Source organism: Aethalodelphis obliquidens, unplaced genomic scaffold (assembly GCF_003676395.1).
Source record: "Aethalodelphis obliquidens isolate GAN/ISIS:26980383/991018 unplaced genomic scaffold, ASM367639v1 scaffold43, whole genome shotgun sequence".
NCBI lineage: Eukaryota > Metazoa > Chordata > Mammalia > Artiodactyla > Delphinidae > Aethalodelphis > Aethalodelphis obliquidens.
The window spans coordinates 15,981,970-16,002,283 of record NW_020837987.1 but is presented as its reverse complement, the minus strand read 5'-3'; the positions used below and the strand labels follow the sequence as shown (position 1 = coordinate 16,002,283).

At 46.8% G+C, this 20,314-nt stretch overlaps 1 protein-coding gene and 1 long non-coding RNA gene across 2 annotated transcripts in view; one reads left to right on the top strand and one right to left on the bottom strand.

The window, feature by feature from the left end:
• The window catches only part of LOC113605702 (zinc finger protein 160-like), a 74,510-nt gene extending 64,551 nt beyond the window's left edge, over window positions 1-9,959 (top strand). Inside the window, exons 2-6 of the transcript XR_003427305.1 lie at window positions 751-856; window positions 1,487-1,705; window positions 2,047-2,140; window positions 6,084-6,271; window positions 8,907-9,959. The gene's annotated coding sequence lies outside the window, so the exon portion shown is untranslated. The remainder of the gene's footprint in view (window positions 1-750; window positions 857-1,486; window positions 1,706-2,046; window positions 2,141-6,083; window positions 6,272-8,906) is intronic.
• Window positions 514-6,090, bottom strand: LOC113605718 (uncharacterized). Its single transcript, XR_003427316.1, has 3 exons — window positions 5,683-6,090; window positions 1,319-1,664; window positions 514-802 (listed from the first exon to the last, which is right to left on the bottom strand). It is a non-coding gene; the product is annotated as an uncharacterized LOC113605718 (long non-coding RNA).
• Window positions 9,960-20,314: the final 10,355 nt, after the last annotated feature.

Sequence of the window (20,314 nt, the reverse complement as noted above, 5' to 3'; positions counted from 1 at the left end):
TGGAGGCTGAATGTTTGCACTTTAGATGCATTCAGAGTCTGGCAGTTGTGTGTGGTTCGGAATGCTGAGTCCTTTCTGGGTTCACGTGAAAGCTGACAGCCTAGGGAGCCAGGGCACAGGCCACTCAACGTCATCGCTCCTTGGTGCTTTTAAAATAATGGCCATACTTGTTCTTGAAGTTTAGAACTTTTCGTTTTTCCTATTTTAGGCAAGGTGGAGAGAAAAAATGAATGGAAAATGTAATAAAATCAGACATTGTTGACAAGCTTCTTTCAGAATCTAACAAGAGGCTTCAGCTTCATCATAAATGGCTGCTCGGGCAGAGAAGGTGCCCAGCACAGCGTCCCCGAAGGCCCCTTTACAAAGAGAGTGCCACTGGTCATGTCCATGCCGCAGCAAAGATCCCCCGTGCTGCAACTGAGACCTGGCACAGCCAAATAAATATTTAAAAAAAAAATATATATATATATATATATATATATATATATATCTCCACTGTAGCGTTAGGATTTACGTTCAGGAAGGTATCTTGGACTTCCCTGGATCTTGAGAAGGTGCGTTCCCTTCTCGCATGCCGGGGTCAGGGGCGGAGGGGTGAAAGCTGGTCTGAGTTACGGTGGTCCGGGGGCGTCTTGGGTGGACCTCCTTTCTCTGGCGGGTCTTCCCACAACGGCGCGAGGTGCCTTTGTGTGAGGACTGGACAGTCTTGAGGGTCTGTTTTCTGTTTCTATTTATTTAACTGTTTTCCAGGATTTTGTAGCAGTTAAGAACTAAAGAACTAAACATATGCAGAGAGCAGCTCCTTGAAAGAGAAAAAGAAATCGCTGAACTGAAAGCGGAAAGGAACACCACCAGGGTTAGTGGGGTTCTTACTGGGTTAACATTTGCTTCCGGTCATGATTGGGCTCTGGGTTATTGTCTTTAAACTCAAAAGATGATCCACTCTGCCTGCTTTTAAACAGATTTTCGACATCTTCTCACTAAGCGGACTGGGGTTGACCAGTTCAGGGTGCTCATACCTTGCTTGAAGTTTATGGTGAGAGTTCATGTAATTTTAGCCCATTGGAGGGGGAGTTTCTCTAACTTGTTTGGCTGGCCACACTGCAGCGTGTGGAATCTAGTAACCAGACCCCCTGCATTGGGAGCGCCAAGTGTTATCCAGTGGAGAGCCAGGAAAGGCCCTTAGCTAATGATTCTTAAAAGAGCAGAAAAACCGGAAGGAGACATTGACAGGACAGACGGGGGTGCTTGACATAAACCCCGAGCATGAATGGAAAGGCAAGTCCTTGTCTCCCTCTCTGTCTGGTTCTCATCTCACCTGTCCAGTCTGTGCAGGTCTGTTGCCAACACACCGCTTAGACCTGAGCGGCCGTGACAGTCGTGTGAGCCCACAGCGTGCAGAAGGCAGTTTTGATCTTAGCGATTTCCCAGAAGTGCTTATTTCGTCCCTCAGCAAACAAGGCCGTTTAAGGATTCTTTCCATTAGAGGTCTTCTGATGGTTCTCATGAGGAAGACCCGGCCAAAGTGCCCGAGCTCCGGGAAATCTCAGACGAGCAGCTGAGAGCAGAGCCAGATGAAGGAGCTGGACGCCCGGCCGCCTTCGGTACTCACGTGACAGAGCGGGAGGAAGGTCTGTACACGGCCGGAGAAGACCTCATCGTATCTGAGGAAGTGAACACGAAATTGCAATGAGATGTTTGTGAGGTGAGTGACATTACATGTGTGTTGGAACCAGACATAATCGAAGACAAATATGGTGAATTGGCTCCGTGTGCACCTTCTGTGTGGTTCTCAGTGGGTCCTCACACGACCCAGAGAACAGGGAGGGCAACGATCGTCTGCCTTGAGTAACTCAGCCTCCCCTGGATGTCCAGGCCTTACTGCCTCTGGAGCATTTTTGTGTGTGTGTTTGTTGTCTGGTCGGAAAGTTTGCCTTTACACTTTGCTTCACTCTCCCTGCAAATACTCCTCCACCTGTTACAGAAACACCTAACTTGGCCGTGTTGATTTTCTCTCAATATTTCAACCACTCTGCTTCCTCCTAGCTGGTATGTCAGAGACAGAAAACTCATCTCCAGATGTCTTGGGCCTCAGCAAATTGGGAGGACAGGCTGAAAACAATGATAAGCTTCCAAAAAAGTAAGCTTTTTGTTTTTTGTCCATCTCACTGAACAGTTTTCAGTTGTTCCTGATTTTTAATTAATGTTTACTGATTAAATGGAATATCCAGCTCTCTCTATATATTATCTTCTGAAAGCTTAACCCAAAGCCTTTTATTAAACTGCTCTTTCTGGAGGACTTAGAGCATCTGAACTAGATTCTCAAGCTGGGGTTACATGAGGTCTCCCCACCTAAGGCCACTGTCCCCTTCTACATTGGGGCTTTATAGGAACTTGTGGGCCCAGGGAGGTGATTTCACTGCTGCAGCCCCAGGTTCAATCCCTGGTCAGGGAACTAAGATCCCACAAGACGATTGGCTTGGCCAAAGAAAAAAACAAAAGATAGGAGTTGTCTAGTGACATATTTTTGGATAACATTTTCCATTACCATTTTCATCCACATTTATTTCAGCATTTTTATTACCTGCACTTAATTTAGTTTAAATTTAATTTAACATATTAAGAAAAAGACTTATCACAATAATAGTTTAAAACTTCCTGGAGAATTAAAAATCATGACAAAAAGGAATATAGAAAAAAAGATATTGTTATGAAGCAAGAACATTTCACCAAACATCATAATCAGAAGAAAACACTGGATGCATTCCTTCTGAAGTTGCAGTGAAGGCTGCTGGCCAGGGCTCCTGCCTTTCACCACTGTACAGTGTGCCTACAGAGAGTGTGTCAGAGAGTTGGAACTATTAACAATCACAAATCTACAGCCATGGAAAGGCCAAGTGTGAAAGGGTGGAAAAAGACATTCCATCCTAAAGAGACCCGAGGTGACTACACAGTGTCAGACAATATAAAGACAAAAGCTGATAAAAGAGATGGACAATATATACTGTTAAAAGGATCAATTCACCAGAAGATATACATCTAACATTAGAACTCCCCCCCAAAATTAAGGAAACATTAATACCCCAGTTTTTTCGATGGGTGGAACCAAAGAGAACATCAGTAAGGAAACAGAGGACTTGAACAACACTATAGACATACTGGACCTAACAGACATGTACAAATCACTCTACCCAACAAAACCAGAAAACACACACTTCTCAAGAACATTCTCCATGAGAGACCACATGTTAGGATATAAAAGAAATCTTTTTTTTTTTTTTTGCGGTACGCAGGCCTCTCACTGTTGTGGCCTCTCCGGCCACGGAGCACAGGCTCCAGACGCGCAGGCTTAGCGGCCATGGCTCACAGGCCCAGCTGCTCCGCGGCATGTGGGATCTTCCCGGACTGGGGCACGAACCCGTGTCCCCTCAATGAAATTAGAAATAAACAGCAGAATGAAAACAGAAAAATCCCCAAAATGTGGAAATAAAACAACGTATTCATAAATAACCAATGGGTCAAAGAAGAAATCACAAAGGAATTTTTTAAATATCTGGATGAAAATGAAAACATACAAAAATTTATAAAACGTAGTGAAAGCTGTACAAACAGGGAAGTCAAATCAGAAATCTGTTTTTACTAAAGTAGAGAAAAATAAACTAAAATTTAACGAAAGGAAAGGTAAATAAAGATTAGACCAGAGATAAATGTACTATAATGAATATAAAATATAAAAGTCAATATAAAAGTGAAAACTATGAGTTAGTGTTTTGAAAAAAATTTACAAAACCTTGGCTAGAGTAAGAAAAAAAAAGATTTAGATAACTAAAAACATGAAAGAGGAGAGATTTCAACTGTTGTCACAGAAATGTTTTTTAAAACTGTAAGGGGTCCTGTGAACAATAATGCTTACAAATTATATAATCTAGAAGATACGGGTAAACTCATGAAACATACAACCTACTAAGCTCTTATCTTTAATAAAAAAATTGAAAAGAATTATAACTAGAGAGGTTCAAGCAGTAATCGGAAATCTCAAACAAGGAAAAAGCCAAAACCAGATCACTTCACTGCATAGTTCTACCAAAACCTTTACAGAAGAATTACCTCTAATCCTGAATTTAAAAAAATTTCCGAAGAGCTGTAGAGGGAACGCTGGCAAACTCATTCTATGGAGCCTGCATGATTCTATACCAAGCCCAGAGAAAGACACACGAAACACAGAAAACTACAAACCAATATCCTTCATGAATACTGAAAAATCCTCAACAAAATAGTACCAAACCAAATTCAACAACACATTAAAATGACTTTACATCATGACCAAGTGGACTTCATTACTATAAAAAAATCGATTAATGTGATACACCACATTAACAGAATAAAGGAAAAAACACATGATCATCTCAATTGATGCAGAAAAATGCATTTCACAAAATTCATCTATGTTTCAAGATATAAAAACTCTGGGAATTGACTGGCGGTCCAGTGGTTAGGACTCGGCACTTTCACTGCCGTGGCCCAGGTTCAGTCGCTGGTCAGGGAACTAAGATCCCACCACAAGCCCAAAAAGAAAAAAAGAGAGATGTAAACACTCAGCTAGAAAGCTTTCCTTCTCAGATCAGGAAGAAGGCAAGGATACACACTCTCTGCACTACTGTCCAGCAAAGTACAGAAAGCCCTCACCAGAGAAATTAGACAAGAAAAAAGAAAGTTACCCAAGTTGCGAAAAGTAAAATTATCTTATTTGTAGATGATAACTTTTGTATGTAAAAACAGTAAAGATTCCACAAGGAAACTGCTACATCAAAAAACAACTCTAGGGCTTCCCTGGTGGCACAGTGGTTGAGAATCCGCCTGCCAATGCAGGGAACAGGAGTTCGAGCCCTGGTCTGGGAAGATCCCACATGCCGCAGAGCAAGTAAGCCTGTGTGCCACAACTACTGAAGCCTGTGCGCCCTAGTGCCTATGCTCTGCAACAAGAGAAGCCACCACAATGAGAAGCCCGCGCACTGCAACAGAGTAGCCCCTGCTCGCCACAACTAGAGAAAGCCTGCGTGCAGCAACGAAGACTCGATGCAACCAAAAATAAATAAAATTTAAAAAAACCTCTAGAAAAGTTGCAGGATACCAAAAGTCCATGTGCAAAACATCACGAAATAATCAAGATGATGTAGTACTGGCATAAACAGGTATGTAAAGTAACGCAACAGAACAGAACACTCAAAATTAATTTTGCATATACATAGAACGCATTTTCAAGGGTGCCAAGACCACGCAATAGAAAAAGGACAGTCTCAGGAACAAACGGTGCTGGAGAACCGGGTATCTACCAGCAAAAGTGTAAAGCTGGAACCTTACCTGCATCAGAATGAGAAACTTCTGTGTGTCAGAGGAGGCAACCAACAGCGAAAAGTAACCTCCAAGGACCAGAGATGATGAAAATGGGCTAAGAATCTCCATGTGTCAGAGATTTAGGTTGATTTCAAAGTTTAAAATCAATAGTAGAATGAAACACCCTCTACCACTGATGTATCTCTGAACTTTCCATTCCATTCCCCATCATTACGATTTTTAAATCAGCGACACATCCATTTCGTTTCTAATGCAGCATGAAAAGTCACAACATATTTGCTGTAGTCTGTTTGCTAAAATTTACCGGGCATAAGTGCATATTATTACCTGACTTGCATGTACAGCTTCTTTATCCTGGTTTTCAGAGAGCAGACAGTGCATCCAGATGGGGGCCCTCAGTAATCCCTGCTGCCCAGTAGCACCGGCACCCCATCTCCAGTCCATGGGTGTGAAGCCCTGCCCAGGACTAGGCCCAGTGGAGCCTCTTCACAAGTCCCAGGTCATGGGGAGATGGGATCTAAGTGGAGGTGACAGGCCCTGAGGGAAGGACCCGGGTGACTGTGACTGTACAGGTGTCAGGCAGGACACTTCAGACGAGACCAGCGAGTCCAAAGAAGGGCATTTCTGGAAAGACAGAAAAATCAACTGAGAATATGACTTTACCTGAGAAAGAGCCATTCCAGACTCCTTTTCTCTCCTCTCCCTCCTCTTCTGGGCTTCTTCCTCAGACAAGAGTCTTTAGAGGTCGATCCTGAAAGTGGAAAACAGGCTGTTTAATGCTTGCAATCAACACACCCCCTTCCTGAGTCACCACCACACGCACAGGGAAGCCCTCAGCATGTGGAACAGACGGTCCTCTGCTGCCCACCGTCCCAGGAGGGACTCAGGACAGAAAACTCCACACAGAGACCTACAAGTAAGTTCCTACACTTTTGTTTTGTTCAGTGCATGACAAATCTTTGAAGATCAAATAGTGTAGCTTATCCCTTTTTTAACTGAAGTGTATATATATAGAATTTATTTATTTATTTATTTATGGCTGCATTGGGTCTTCGTTGCAGTGCATGGGCTTCTCATTGCAGTGGCTTCTCTTGTTGCGGAGCATGGGGGCTCTAGAGCGCAGGCTAAGTAGTTGTGGCGCACAGGCCTAGCTGCTGCGGAGCATGTGGGATCTTCCCAGACCAGGGCTCGAACCCGTGTCCCCTGCATTGGCAGGCAGATTCTTAACCACCTTTTCAGATTATTTTCCATTATAGGTTATTATAAGATACTGAATATAGTTCCCTGTGCTATACAGTAGATCCTTGTTTAATTATTCTATATGTAGTAGTGTATATTTGTAAATCCCAAACTCCTAATTTATCTCTCCCCTTCCTTCCACCTTTGGGAACCATAAGTTTGTTTTCAATGTCTGTGAGTCTAGTTCTGCTTTGTCAGTAAATTCATTTGTACCATTTTTTTAGATTCCACATATATGTGTCTACCTGTGTCTGATTTACTCCACTTAGTACTGTTACCAAAACGCAAGTCCGTGTGCTAGACGCACAGTGAGGCCAAACAATACCAGAATGTTGGAGTTTGGAACAGAAAGGCTTGCTGCAGGGCCATGCAAGGAGATGGGTGGCTCATGCCTTAAAAACCCCAAACTCCCTGAAAGCTTCCAGCAAAGCCCTCTTACAGGAACGGTGAGGGAGGGGTGTGGTTACAGACCTCTTGGTGGCAGATCCTTTGTACTTGAGGTCAGGTCGTGGTCAGGTAAAGATGTTCCTGTAAACCTCCACCAAACAAATGTTACTCTCTGTCCTGACAAGAAAGGGGAAGGTGCCAAGACACAACTTTCACCCTCCAGGGTCCAGGCCCGGCTAACAGAAAGGGGTCCCTGCAGAGGGGCCAGTTACCCTGCCCCAGAGCATTCGTCCAGAACCAGGTTTGGGTCCTCCTGACAGTGCCCAGGCCTGGCTGAAGAAGCAGATCTCAGTTGGCAGCTCCCTCAGGGCCAGGTCCCCGTGCAGACTGCCGCGGCCATTAGGGCAGCCTAATGGATTCCCGCAAAAGACACCCCGTTCCCTCGGCCTCCCAGCTCACCTGCTGGCCCAAGGAGAAGGGGAGGGGAGAAGGCCTGGATCCCTCTCTTACTTCACTCTCTGCCTGACGACTGCCACTCCGCGGACATTTGGCTGAATGGGTCCATTAAATGTCACTCATTGGCAGCTGGTCGCTTGAGGGAAGGGCTCACTGTGGCGCCGACCAATGGCTGAACGGGAGCTCTAAGGCCACTCCAACCATCCCTTCAGTGGTCTCCTGGTAACCGTTGCCTGGTAACGGGGGTGGGGGGAACAGCGTGCGCCAAGGGCCCTGTGCTAAGGGCTGCGCACTGCTGGGCTCTATTACAGTGTGATCATCTCCAGGTCTCCACCTGCACTACTCTGCGTTTCCATTTCATTCTGTTTATCGGTCTCCCTGTTGCTTTCTATGTTTCTGTCTTTTTGCTCCCTTCTAGCCTCCTGCTGTTTCTCCCGTCCTATTTTCTCACTCCTGTCCTGCCCCACTCTGCAACTTGTGCCCCCTATTGATGCTCTTTCTCCCCGACCTTTCTGATGACCCTACATCTCTGTATTTCTGCCTCTTTCTTCCCCCATCTCTTCTCTCTCTCTGTCCCTGTTATTCTCCCTCCCCACTCTCCGGCGCCCCCTGGTGGCTGTGCTTCCTTCCTGCTCTCTCTCTTCCCCTCATTTCTCCTCTTCTTTTCCTCTCCCAGCATCAAGTTGCTCTGTAGGACATGGGTTCAGCTCTTTTATCCCCTCCCCCGACTCTCCATGGGAAATGCCTCACCACGGTTGACGATGCTGTTACCACTGATCAAGGGCTCCTCTCGTATTTTGCCTTAATCCCTTCACCTTCATCTCCCTGGAGATCCCAATTTTCTATACACTCTATTTTTCTCATCTGCTACTTTCACTGCTTTTTCTCTTTCATTCTTACCATCTCTTTGCAAGACACTCACCCATCCTCTACACTGCCCTCTCTTTGCAAGACACTCACCCATCCTCTACACTGCCCTCTGACCTTGCCCACTCTTCTTTTCCCCTCAGTTTTCTATTGCTCTCTCAGTCCCTCTCTGTGTCTTCTGATCCCCCCTGCCCACACAGTCAGAGGATGTGGGATGGAGTAAGATGCCTGCTTCCCCCCTGCCCACACAGTCAGAGGATGTGGGATGGAGTAAGATGGAGTCAGATGCCTGCTTCCTGGGAAAACAGTGATGAAATAAAAACTCACAGTTTAAGGCAAGACAGGAAAAATTTGAATTTAAATTAAATTCCTTCTCCTTCATCAGTAATGACTCAGCACTCACCTTGTATATCTAGACATCTTCAGTGAACTTTATGTACCATAACAATATATCATTTACCTTAAAGATAACAATTGGTGCAGAACAGACTGTTCCACAGACCTGGGGAGGTACTGGGCCGCACCTAACAGAAGCTCTTTTAAGTACTTACTTATGACCGTATTAACGTTACTGTACTACTTGTGTTCTGCCTGTTTTACAGGATTGTTCCTTGCATTACCAAGTGTGTGACTGAGCCTCTGGTAAAAATGACTAGGCGACTTGAAACAAGTGACCAAATCTATAGTCTTATAAGACCAATGATTTTAATAGTGTAACTCTACACATGGGAAGAAGCAACAAGAGAGAACCAGCAACAAGAGAGAACCATTTCCTGGACCACAACAGACTGGTGGAACACCACGCAGAGGCCTTTGGCTACTGTTGCATTAGGGGCAGGGCGCGTGCGGGGCGTCGCCGGTGCAGTGTGGCAGTGGCCCTGTGGCCACAGTCTCCTCGGGCCGCAGTCCAGCTCCCATTTGCCCACTCGCCCCCTCTGCCGGCGCAGTCACCAAGCCTGCAACAACCAACCACGCAGCACCCCTCCTCTGTATAAAAGGAGCCCGAAATCTGACTGGGGGAAGATGGCTTGTGGAGACACTGGTCAGCCATCTTCTCCGAATAAAAAGTCGCTCTGCCTTGCCCCAGCAACTCGCCTCTCAGTTTACTGGCCTGTCGTGCAGCAAGCAGAACGACCTTGGACTCTATCAATTTTGGCGAAGCCGGCCAGGAGCCTTGCTGCTTGTGGTCAGCCCCGGTTGGGGAATTTTTGGGTAAAGCCCTAGCAGCTGCTGGGACCACCTGTCCTGAGGATCTTCCCTTTAAAATTCCCTGAAGCGGCACCAGATGCCCCAGCACTTGGCAGTGGGAGCTCCATACAGATGGAATCGACGGGCTCCAGACAGTAGGTGTGTCTGATGTGTACAACTGGGAATACACCACCCTCTCAATTTCGGCTTTTCCTGTAAGGGAACAGCCAAGTTGTTTTGCATTTGACTGGGGTACCCTGTTGCAGAGGGGAATTTTTGTTGCAACTCTGTGAACCAGTTTGTTTGCTTTTGTTTTGCATTCATTCACGATGGAATTTGTTTGTGCCTTTTGTGTTTTGTTGCTCTTGAACTTGTATCTGTCCCTAAGGAAAGCCCTTTGGGGCGTATCTTAAATGAATGGGCAAAGTATAGTTATGGGCCTGTGACTAAAAAGAGATGATATTCTATTGTATAGTGTGTGGCCCCAGTATATGTTAGGATCAGGAGAGCAAGGTGCCCTGCTCACTTATACAATCTTGCAGTTAGAATTGAGCAGGTAAAAATGGTGAGATTCCATATGTAGAAGCATGTACGCTATTGCATCATGAGGAAAAGAAGTGAGACAGCTGCTGCCTTATGGTACGGTGGTCTGAAAGGAAAACCGGGGGAAAATCTGTTCTACAAGAGGGAGAGGGAGAAAATGAGACTGAGAACATGTTATTTCAAAACACTGGCCAAGCAGGCTGCACCAGTGGTTGTTCCGACTGCCCCCATGCCACCAACATATGCACTCCTTTCACCACCTCCTGTTTCCCCTACTTATGGGGATCAATTAGAAGTTTCTGTGTTAACCTCTGGGGCACAGGGGCCTAGTTTGTGTCACCATCTGTGACCCAGGAGGGCGTCCCATTTGACCAGGAGCCACTTCTGGAGCACGCAGCTTCCCTTGCACTGATATCCTGGAGAGGAGGCCTTAATGCAGATGGCCAATCAGCTGGGTTTCTATGGACACGCCATCCATTCTCAATTTGATTTATTTAACTGGAAAAACCATAACCTACATACCTCCACGTGACTGAACTTTTCACTTCTATCTTTGCCACTCACCATCCCTCGTGGGCGGACATTCACACTTTTATGAATATCATGCTTACTGGGGATGAAAGGAGGATGCTCTTTGACAAGACTAGAGAGGAAGTGCACTAGCTCCATCTAGCGGACCAGGTGGAACTCCAGAAGCAAATCAGGCAGTTCCTACTGCTGAGCCTGACTGGGAACCTAATAACGGAGATATGCCGCACCTAGAGCATTACAGGAAGTGTATCTCAGCGGGTCTTCGAAAGGCAGTAGCTAGGCAAAAGAGCTTCAACAAAATTCAAGAGATCAAGAGATACACCAAAACCCAATGAGGACCCATCAGAGTTTCTAGAAAGAATTTATCAAGCTTATAGGCACTACACTGGTGCAGACCCTGAGGCCCCCAAAATACGGGAATGGTAAATATGACCTTCATTGGGCAAAGCGCCCCAGATCTAAGAAGAAAATTACAAAGCTAGATGGTGCATTTGGAATGAACCCTTCTCAACTGGTAGATGTTGTTTTAAAGTGTTCACCAACAGGGAACAACGAAAGGAGCTCTTTGCAAGACTTAACGCCACTCATCTGGTGCCAGCACTGGATTCCCGGAAGGCGAGTAGCCTGGAGAGAGGTGAGCCCCATTGGGGAGGGAACAGTGTGCTTACTGTAGGAGGAGGGGCACTGGGAAAGACTGCGCTCATCTAAGGAATAAGAAGGAAAACCACAAAAGAAAGACGGGAGCCTCTCCTATGGTAGAGAGAGCGCAACGCTCTGAAGATGAATAAAGCGGCCCAGGGGCTCCCTTGGACTTGAGGTGTCCAATTCCAATTTCCCCACAGGAGCCCCGGGTAACTTTGACAGTGGGGAACAAGTTGATTGACTTTCCGATAGATACCGGTGCAACATACTCTGTGGTAAACAGCACGGTGGCACAGAAAACATCTCAATCCTTCCCAGTCACAGGAGTTTCTGGAGAAGGACAAAATCTTTCGTTTCTATAACCTCTAGAATGCTAGTTAGGGGACCTCACCCTGAAACGCAGTTTCTTATATATGCCGGTATGTCTAATCAGTCCCTCTTTTGTAAATTAAGCACTCAAGCAACTTTTTCGCCAGAACAGCTTGACATCAGGGTCCCACAGGAGCACACTGTAAGCCTAAAGATGGCGCTCACAGACACCCCAGAAAAGGAGACTGAGCTCTCACCCACTCCACCCCCATTCCCGCCGCTCCAGGTCTGTGAAAAGCTAAGGCACAAGTGTGGGTCGATAGCACCCTAGGGAAGGCCAAAAACGCATGGCCAATACAAATCATGTTAAAAAGGGACTCTGGAGGGAATTCCCTGGTGGTCCACTGGTTAGGACTCGGTGCTTTCATCGCGGTAGCCGGGTTCGATTTCTGGTCAGGGAACTAAGATCCCGATCCCGCAAGCTGCACAGTGTGGCAAAAAAAAAGGGATGCGCTGGGACACCTAATCGAAAACAATACCCTCTGAGCCAAGGGGCCCAAAAGGGAATTTAGCCAGTTCTCAAAAAGTTGGTTTAATCAGGTTAAACCTTGCAGGTCCCCATATAAAACCCCTATCCTCCTAGTCAAACAGCCAAACTCAACAGAGCATCTCTTTGTCCCAGACTTGAGGGCTACTAATGAAAAAATCCAGGATTTGCACCCTGTGGTACGCAATCCATACGCTCTGCTCACAGCTATTCCAGAAGCAAACAGCTGGTTCTGTTTTTGACGTGAAGGATGCTTTTTTTCTGCATTCCTATTGCAGAAGAATCACAGCAGCTATTTGCTTTTGAAGGGCAGGACCCAGAAAGACAGGTAGTCCAACAGTATTGGTGGACAGTCCTGCCTCAAGATTTAAGGATTCCCCTACCTTGTTTGGGGAAATGTTGGCTGGGGACCTTAGAGACTTAATATTGGATGAAGGACTCTTCCTCCAAAATGTGGACCATTTGCTCATAGCGAGCCCTGTGAATGATAAGTGTCTACCAAATAGCATCAGAACCCTGAGCTATTTGGCCAACTGTGGATGTAAGGTCTCCCAGAAAAAGCCTCAAGTATGTCAGCAACAAGTCACGTAGCTGGGTTTTATCCTTTCCCAAGGGCAGCGGGGTCTTTTGCTTGATAGAAAACGGGCAATTGCAGGCTTGGGAACACCAAGAATTGCAGATAACAGGGCGTTTCTGGGAATGGCAGGATTCTATCGGATCTGGATCCCGAACTATAGGCTCAGAGTAAAGCCCCTCTATAAGGCTTTAAAGGGGCATGATTTTGAGCCCCTACTTGGACTAAAGAGTGCCAAACAGCCTTTGAAACAATAAAAACATAGTCTCAGCTCCGGCTTTGGGACAACCAGACTGAAAGAAACCTTTCAGATTATATGTCCGTGAGAGACAAATCTTGGGGTGTTAATTCAAATTCTGGGGAATGTCCTTCGACCTGTTGCCTAATTCTCAGGACAACTAGAACACACTAAGGGATGGCCACTCTGCCTTTGAGCTGTAGCAGCTCCTTGCAACAGACTTCCGGAAGCTGAGCAGTTTACCGTGGGCAGCCCACCACTCTGTATGTCTCTCACCCTGTCCTTTCTTTACTGGAACAAAAAGGGGGGCTACTGGCTGACTTCTGGGAGAATGGGAAAGTACCAGGCCATCCTCTTAGACAATCCCAATGTAACGTTTCCGGTCACTTCAGCCCTAAAGCCAGCCACCACTGCTCCCGACTGCGGCTGCACAGTCCCCAGGGCACAGCTGCCTGCACGTCGCGGGGCTGGTGTACTCTGGCAGACCAGACTGAACAGACAACGCCTGGCTGCGGCAGGTACGGAACTGTTCACAGTAGCTGACGTGCTGGGTATGTGGTGGTAACCCTCGGAAGGACTGACCCTCGCTATGCATTCTCCGTGGGTCATGCTCACGGCGCCATCTGGAAAGAAAGGGGGCTCCTCACTTCAAACAGTAAAGACATAAAACATGCTTCTGAAATCTTGTCCCTGTTAGAAGCAGTCCTCAAGCCCTCACAAGTGGCCGTAATGCACTGCCCAGGCCACCAGAAGGGTGAGACTCATATAACAAAAGGCAACCGGTTAGCTGACCAAGCTGCAAAGAAAATAGCAAACGCAGGCGATTACCAAGCCATCATAGGGTCACTTCTCCCGCAGACTGACTTGTCAGAATACCAGCCGGAATATTCAGAAAAAGACAAGGAGAGGGCCGAAGAGTGGGAATGCACTCTTGATCACACCTCGCCTGGCTAGAAATGTAGTGCACACGGAACTGACTTGATTTCTGAGGCTTTCGTGGACACTGCTGCAGCACATTCGTGACAGTACCCACCACGGGAGAGAGGCCGCCTTACAGTGGATTCAAAAGTATACAATGGGGCCTGACCTACAAGGGCCATCCAGGGAGTCACTAAAAATTGCATGATTTGTGCTAAAAATAACCCAAATACTGCTGTCAGATCTCCCCAGATGGGGACCCAACACAGAGGACTCCACGAGCCACCAAGGACTGGCAAATAGACTTCACTCAAGTTGATAGGGACAGAGTAAGGGACAAAGTAGGCGGTTGAATAGTTAATCCCACTAGGGGACTGCAAGTAAAGAAAAAAGCATGGGAGACCCCTGTAAGTTAATGATCACTCAAGAAAGCAGGTTTGCTTAACCACAAAACCAAGCAACAGAAGCCTGAGACACGCCCCCGAACAATAAAACAAGGGTGGCATGAGACCCACATCTGCTCAGTAAGTTGACCCCTAGACACGCTCCTCTGTGCACACTAAAAACAAGTATGTAAGGAAAAGGTGACATTATGCTGAAAACTGAGACGGTTTATCATATTTTAGTATATGTTACCACCTTTTTTCCTCACTTCCGTTGCTCCATGACAGTCCCAGTTTGGCCATGTAGGGACAAGAAAAAGCCCCCACCCGATGTGCAGGCGGAGCTGAGGATGGAAGCTTGACGTCTACTCAAGAATGAGGAAGGAGGTGGTCCTCTCCCCCTCCCCACTTCTCCTTTGATTATAAAACAGGAGCCCACTAAGTTCTGGGGGCGGCACCCTCTCGCCCACCCGCAAGCCTCACAAGCGTGCTAGTCTAACAGATCACTTTGCCTCTCCCTGAAGAACGCACTCCTCAGAGCCCCCCAAGACACATTTCAGTGGTTTCGGCTGGCGACCACAAAGGGGCAGTGGTAAGATAAGAAGGAGGGGGGTCGGGTCCTAGAGGGGCCGTGGATGCCAGGTGGACTGGGGAGGACACTCCCCCAATGTGTGCCCCTTTTAGGCGACTGGTCAACCCCGAATGCTTTAGGACTCTGATGAGAGATCTAGGACAGACCAGAGGAACAATGATATGGATGTTTAGAGACACGGAACCAGAAGAATGCTGGCAGTCAGCATGGCTTGCCACAGAAAGATGCTGTGGATGTTTAGGGACCCGGAAGGACACGTACATTCTAGGTCTGTCCCTGTTGTACTCAAGTCTGTAAACTTAACTATTCCAACTGTTATTTATAAACTGATTTGTTTTGCAATGCCTGTCTTATGAACAAGTTTTAAAATGAAACTATGAGATCTCTGTCTGTCTGGATATATGTGTGTCTTATGTGGTCTTGTCTTTAGATAGTATTGCTAAGGTTAATTTGTAAATGAGCTCAATTTAATTGGCTTAAAAAAAAAGTAAGTGCTTACAAATTAAACATTTCTGAATACAAAAGAAGCTAAGCTAAATGGATTTCAGATTCACATGACCTGAGAAATATTTAATATTAAATTAATATCTAGTATTAAAGTTTGTTGTTATTAAAGATTGTTAATTAATACAGACATGTCTTTAGAGTCATCAACATTAAGCACAGTATTTTTATTGTACCTGGGTTTGCTGAAAGTCACTAAGTTCATACTATTTTGTTGTAAAATCTGTCAGCAAGAAAATTAATGAGTTAAAATTAAATTAACTCATTTTCAGACTTTTGCCATCCTGATGTACTTGTAGCATGGCCACAGTCTGCTCCTAAATGAGAGAAATTAAATGGGTAAATAACAGCTGCAAATTGAACAGTCAGGGCTGTGGGAAATCCAAGACAGCCACTTGGCTCCTCCTGGATCCCTGGCAAACCCCATTTTTTATTTAATGGTTTAAACCCTTTCTTGGCTACAAGGCTGATGCCCTCACAGTGGAAAAAAGAATGGTTTAAAAACGTGTTTTGGGCTTCCCTGGTGGTGCAGTGGTTGAGAGTCCGCCTGCCGATGCAGGGGACACGGGTTCGTGCCCTGGTCCAGGAAGATCCCACATGCCGCGGAGCGGCTGGGCCCGTGAGCCATGGCCGCTGAGCCTGCGCGTCCGCAGCCTGTGCTCCGCAATGGGAGAGGCCACAGCAGTGAGAGGCCCGCGTACTGCAAAAAGATAAATAAAATAAAAACGTGTTTTTCACTTGGGTATAGTTTCTATAAATTTTAGTGATCAAGGCAACCACTTTACTGGACAAATAATACAAGCCTATGTTATTAATTAACCAGACTTATTTTACAAATTAATCTTAATTTGGCTATATTTGGTAAAACTGAGGGTTATTTAGAAAAGAAAAAATTATGTTTTAACAGATATTAAATTTTAGTGTTGCTAACTGAGGTCAGTATCTACTGTCTTAAAACTCACTTTTCTAATAGCTCTTTGTTGCTATATTATTCTAAAGCTTAATTGAGTTAAGATATTCTAAGCTTGTTTCTGAAGCTGATCATGTAATCTATCTTTGGATGAAGATCAGATGCCTGTAGTCTATAACCAGGGGGTTATACATACTAGAAAAAGCATCATTTAAAGGACTGTGTCCGTCCTAGATAAAAGGTCTCTTAACAGGTATTCTTAAGCACGTCATGCACAGGGAAACTGAAGGGAATCAACTTCCAAGACTTAAGGTACTTTCCCCCCAATTACTAGAAGTGCCCAACGGAGGAGTGCCCTGATGTCGGTCATCCCCTCCCTACGCCCCTTACAGGTGCTGACCCTTTATTTCCAATTTACAGTCAGACCAGTTCCCACTCACTGTTAACACCATTGGGGACACCTTCTGTACTATTCCTTTGGGACAGTTTCTTGGCCATTAACACCAGGCTGGGAGACTGACTACTTTGGCAGGGATACATCTGAAGTAGTAAGTACAAATCTTGATGAAATTGCACGGTGGGTTTTGACAAAGGAAGGAAACTTCTGGATAGCTAACTACTGCTCCGGTGGCAGGTGCTATAACCATGGAAGTGGCTGCTCCAGTAAGGGCTATCTCACAGGCAGGAGCCCCTTATCCCAGGGGAAAGCGCACCCGAGGGTGAGGAGAGAGAGGCCCCCACCAAATTCAGGAGCTCCTTCTCTGTACCCCAAGGGGCCCAGTCTTGGACCAGCGAGCACCCGCAGTGGCGTAAGTCACCAGCCAACTGCCCCTACCGTTCTGCCTCTGAGAGGAAGTTCCTGACGGAAATCGAGGAAACGTAGAAGTCCGTGTGCCTTGCTCAATGCCTGATCTAAGTCTGGCAGAAGATCAACTGGGAAGTTTTTCTGAGGACCCTGAACTTTTCACGAAGGAGTTTACCCGGTTAATGCGATCTTCTGATCTCACTTGGGGGGATTTGCAGAGTTTATTATCCCGTGCTGCACCCCAGAGGAAAAACAGCCTATAACATTGCCAGCCAGCCACAGCCCAACAGGGCCAGTCCCTACACCGGGTGGGGAACAACGCTGTCCCCGATGCCTTATCAGGTAAATTCTACTGATAGGGACGGATGAGACCATATGATTGTTCAATAGAGGCTATGAAACGATATACAGTGAAACCTGTCAATTATGAACAAGTGAAAGAAGTCCAACAGGGGTCAGATGGAAATCTGATCGTATTTCAAGAAAAGTTAATAGAAGATTTTTAAAAGTACATAAATGTGGATCCGTCCTCCCCCAAGGCACAGGCCCTTTGGCTATACACTTCACAGCCCAGTCTGCCCCAGACATCGGGCACAAGATTCAAAAGGCAGCTGCTGGCCCTCAGACCCCTATGAGTGATTTGCTCCAATTGGCTTATTCAGTTTTCAATAATAGGGATACGGCCGAAAAGGCTGAACGCACCTAGAGAAATATATACAAAAGGCCCAAATGATGGTAGTGGCTTTGTCCATTCAGAGCCCCCCGAAGGGGAGGCCGGCCTTTCTGGGCCAATCTGGCTGTGGTGGACCACAAGGCCCGTGGGTACCCAGACAGGACCAGTGTGCCCTGTGTGGACCAAAGGGACACTGGAGGAACGACTGTGACACGCGCCCTTTACAGACAGGGCATTGGAGGAGGGAGTGCCCCAGACGCCAGAGAGTGACGGGGGCCTTTGATGGTTTCACAATCAGAACACTGAGGGGGCTCGAGGCTGAAAGTGGCTCTGCCTACAGATACCATGTACATAACTAGTGTCGAGCCTTGGGTGGTCACTAAGTGGTGGGCCATGATAGAATTTCTCATAGACACCGGTGCAACCCTTTCAGTCTTAACCAAAAGGATTAGAAGCCTTAACAAGCATAAGAAATATGTAATGGGAGTGTCGGGAAAGAGACGGGGGCACACTTTCCAGGAACCCCTTTTGTGCAACAGCAACGGCCGGTCGTTTCTACATTGCTTTCCGTTTGTGCCTGACTGTCCCCTCTCTTTAGTGCAAGGGACTTACTAAATTAGGGGCCACCCTGTCTCTCGAGGGACAAGGAAGCCACCCTTACCACCAAATGATATTAACAAGAAACATGATTAAATCTATAACTGAGATAAAAGACTCAACAGAGGGCTTCCCTGGTGGCGCAGTGGTTGAGAGTCCGCCTGCCAATGCAGGGAACGCGGGTTTGTGCTCCAGTCCGGGAAGATCCCACATGCCGCGGAGCGGCTGGGCCCGTGAGCCATGGCCACTGAGCCTGCGCGTCTGGAGCCTGTGCTCCGCAAAGGGGGAGGCCACAGCAGTGAGAGGCCCGCGTACCGCAAAAAAAAAAAAAAAAAGAGAGCAGGCTTGCTTAGCAATAAAACCATGCAACAGAAGCCTGAGACACGCCCCCAAACAATAAAACAATGGTGGCCTGAGACCCACATTCTGCCCAGTGAGCTCAGTAAGTTGATGACCCCTAGGACACACTCCTGCACACACTAAAAACAAAATATAAGGAAAAGGGGACATTATGCTGAAAGCTGAGATGACTTACCATATTTTAGTATATGTTACCACCTTTTTGCTCATTTCCCTTGCTCCACGACAGTCCCGGCTTGACCACGTAGGGACAAGAAAATTGCCCCTCTGGACGTGGAGGAGTTTTCCCTTGATTATATAAAACTGTAGCTAAGTTCCCAGGGTGGCACCCTCTCACCCGCCCCGGAAGCCTCACCAACGTCCCTATCTATCACTTTGCCTCTCACTGCATTCTTTCTGCGCTGAGAACCAGAGCTCCTGGGAGCCCCCTAAGACACATTTCTGCAGCATCAAAATGCCTCGAGCCACAGGAAATTTCAGGTATCTGCTTGTGTTTGTGGACACTTTTTCAGGATGGGTGGAGGCCTATCCCACCCAGACAGAGAAAAAGCCTCTGCAGTGGTTAAAGCCCTCAAGGAAATTATCCCCTGATGTGGACTCTGCCTAACACCCTTCAAAGTGATAACGGGCCTGCTTTTCTCTTGAGCAACACCCAACAAGGGTCTAAAGCCCTGCAAATTAATTGGAAGCTACCATTGAAAAAGGAGCATTGCTGGGACTTCCCTGGCAGTCCAGTGGTTAAGACTCCGAGGTCCCAATGCAGGGGGCATGTGTTCGATCCCTGGTTGGGGAACTAAGATCCCACATGCCACGCAGCCAAAAAGAAACAAGACCCTACTCCTGAAAGGCCCAGATAGCAATGGGTTGGTGAACGCTTAGAAGACAAGGTTGCTCACTGGACCTGGGAATGAGCATTCCTAGTACTGTGGGACAAATTGGTCACAAAATGCCTCCCAAATGTTGGATGAAATTAAGACCGAAAGGGAACAGATTGTAAAAGAATGTTGCCCATCATCCAGTTCTACAAGATTCAAGACATTAGCCACCGCGGTCACTGACCTGCAGCCACCCTGACAGGAATTCCGGGCAGAGAGCAGGATGAGGCACTGGGAAAACTGGCAGAACCGGCCTTCAGATAGTCAAGCGCTTGCAGGAAAAATTTTTATGAACCTGGGTTCTTACATCTTACCATAGTTAGCAAAGCACTAAAACCATTAACTAAGCTATGTGTTCCTCAAGCACAGCAGTTACCTTCTTCCAAGATGCGTGCCTGACTGCCTGTGCCCCTTCCCAGCATCAGCTATACGCCAGCCTTCCCCCTTCCCTCTTCAGCACAGTTCTCACAGCTCTCTAAGGGGCTGTCTCCGGGGTTATAAACCTCAGCTTGGCAAAAATAAGTTTTTCACTTCTTTCTTAGATTGACTATTGATTACTTTCCGCTGATTACACATTTTCCAGCGGGGTGGAATTTCAGACGGAAGAACACTGGGTGTCACAAGGCTGGCCCAGGTCACCTCTCCCTACACGGGGTGAGGGGAAGGGCTGACTAGGAAGGGGAGGCCTGCGGAGCAGAAGGACCGGCCTGAGGAGACGCGAGGACAGAGGGGCGGGGAGGGAGGGGGTCTCAGGAGAGGGGCGGGCTCTCCAGAACCCCAGGACCAGGGAGAGGACGTGGGCTCTCCAGGAGCGGGGCGAC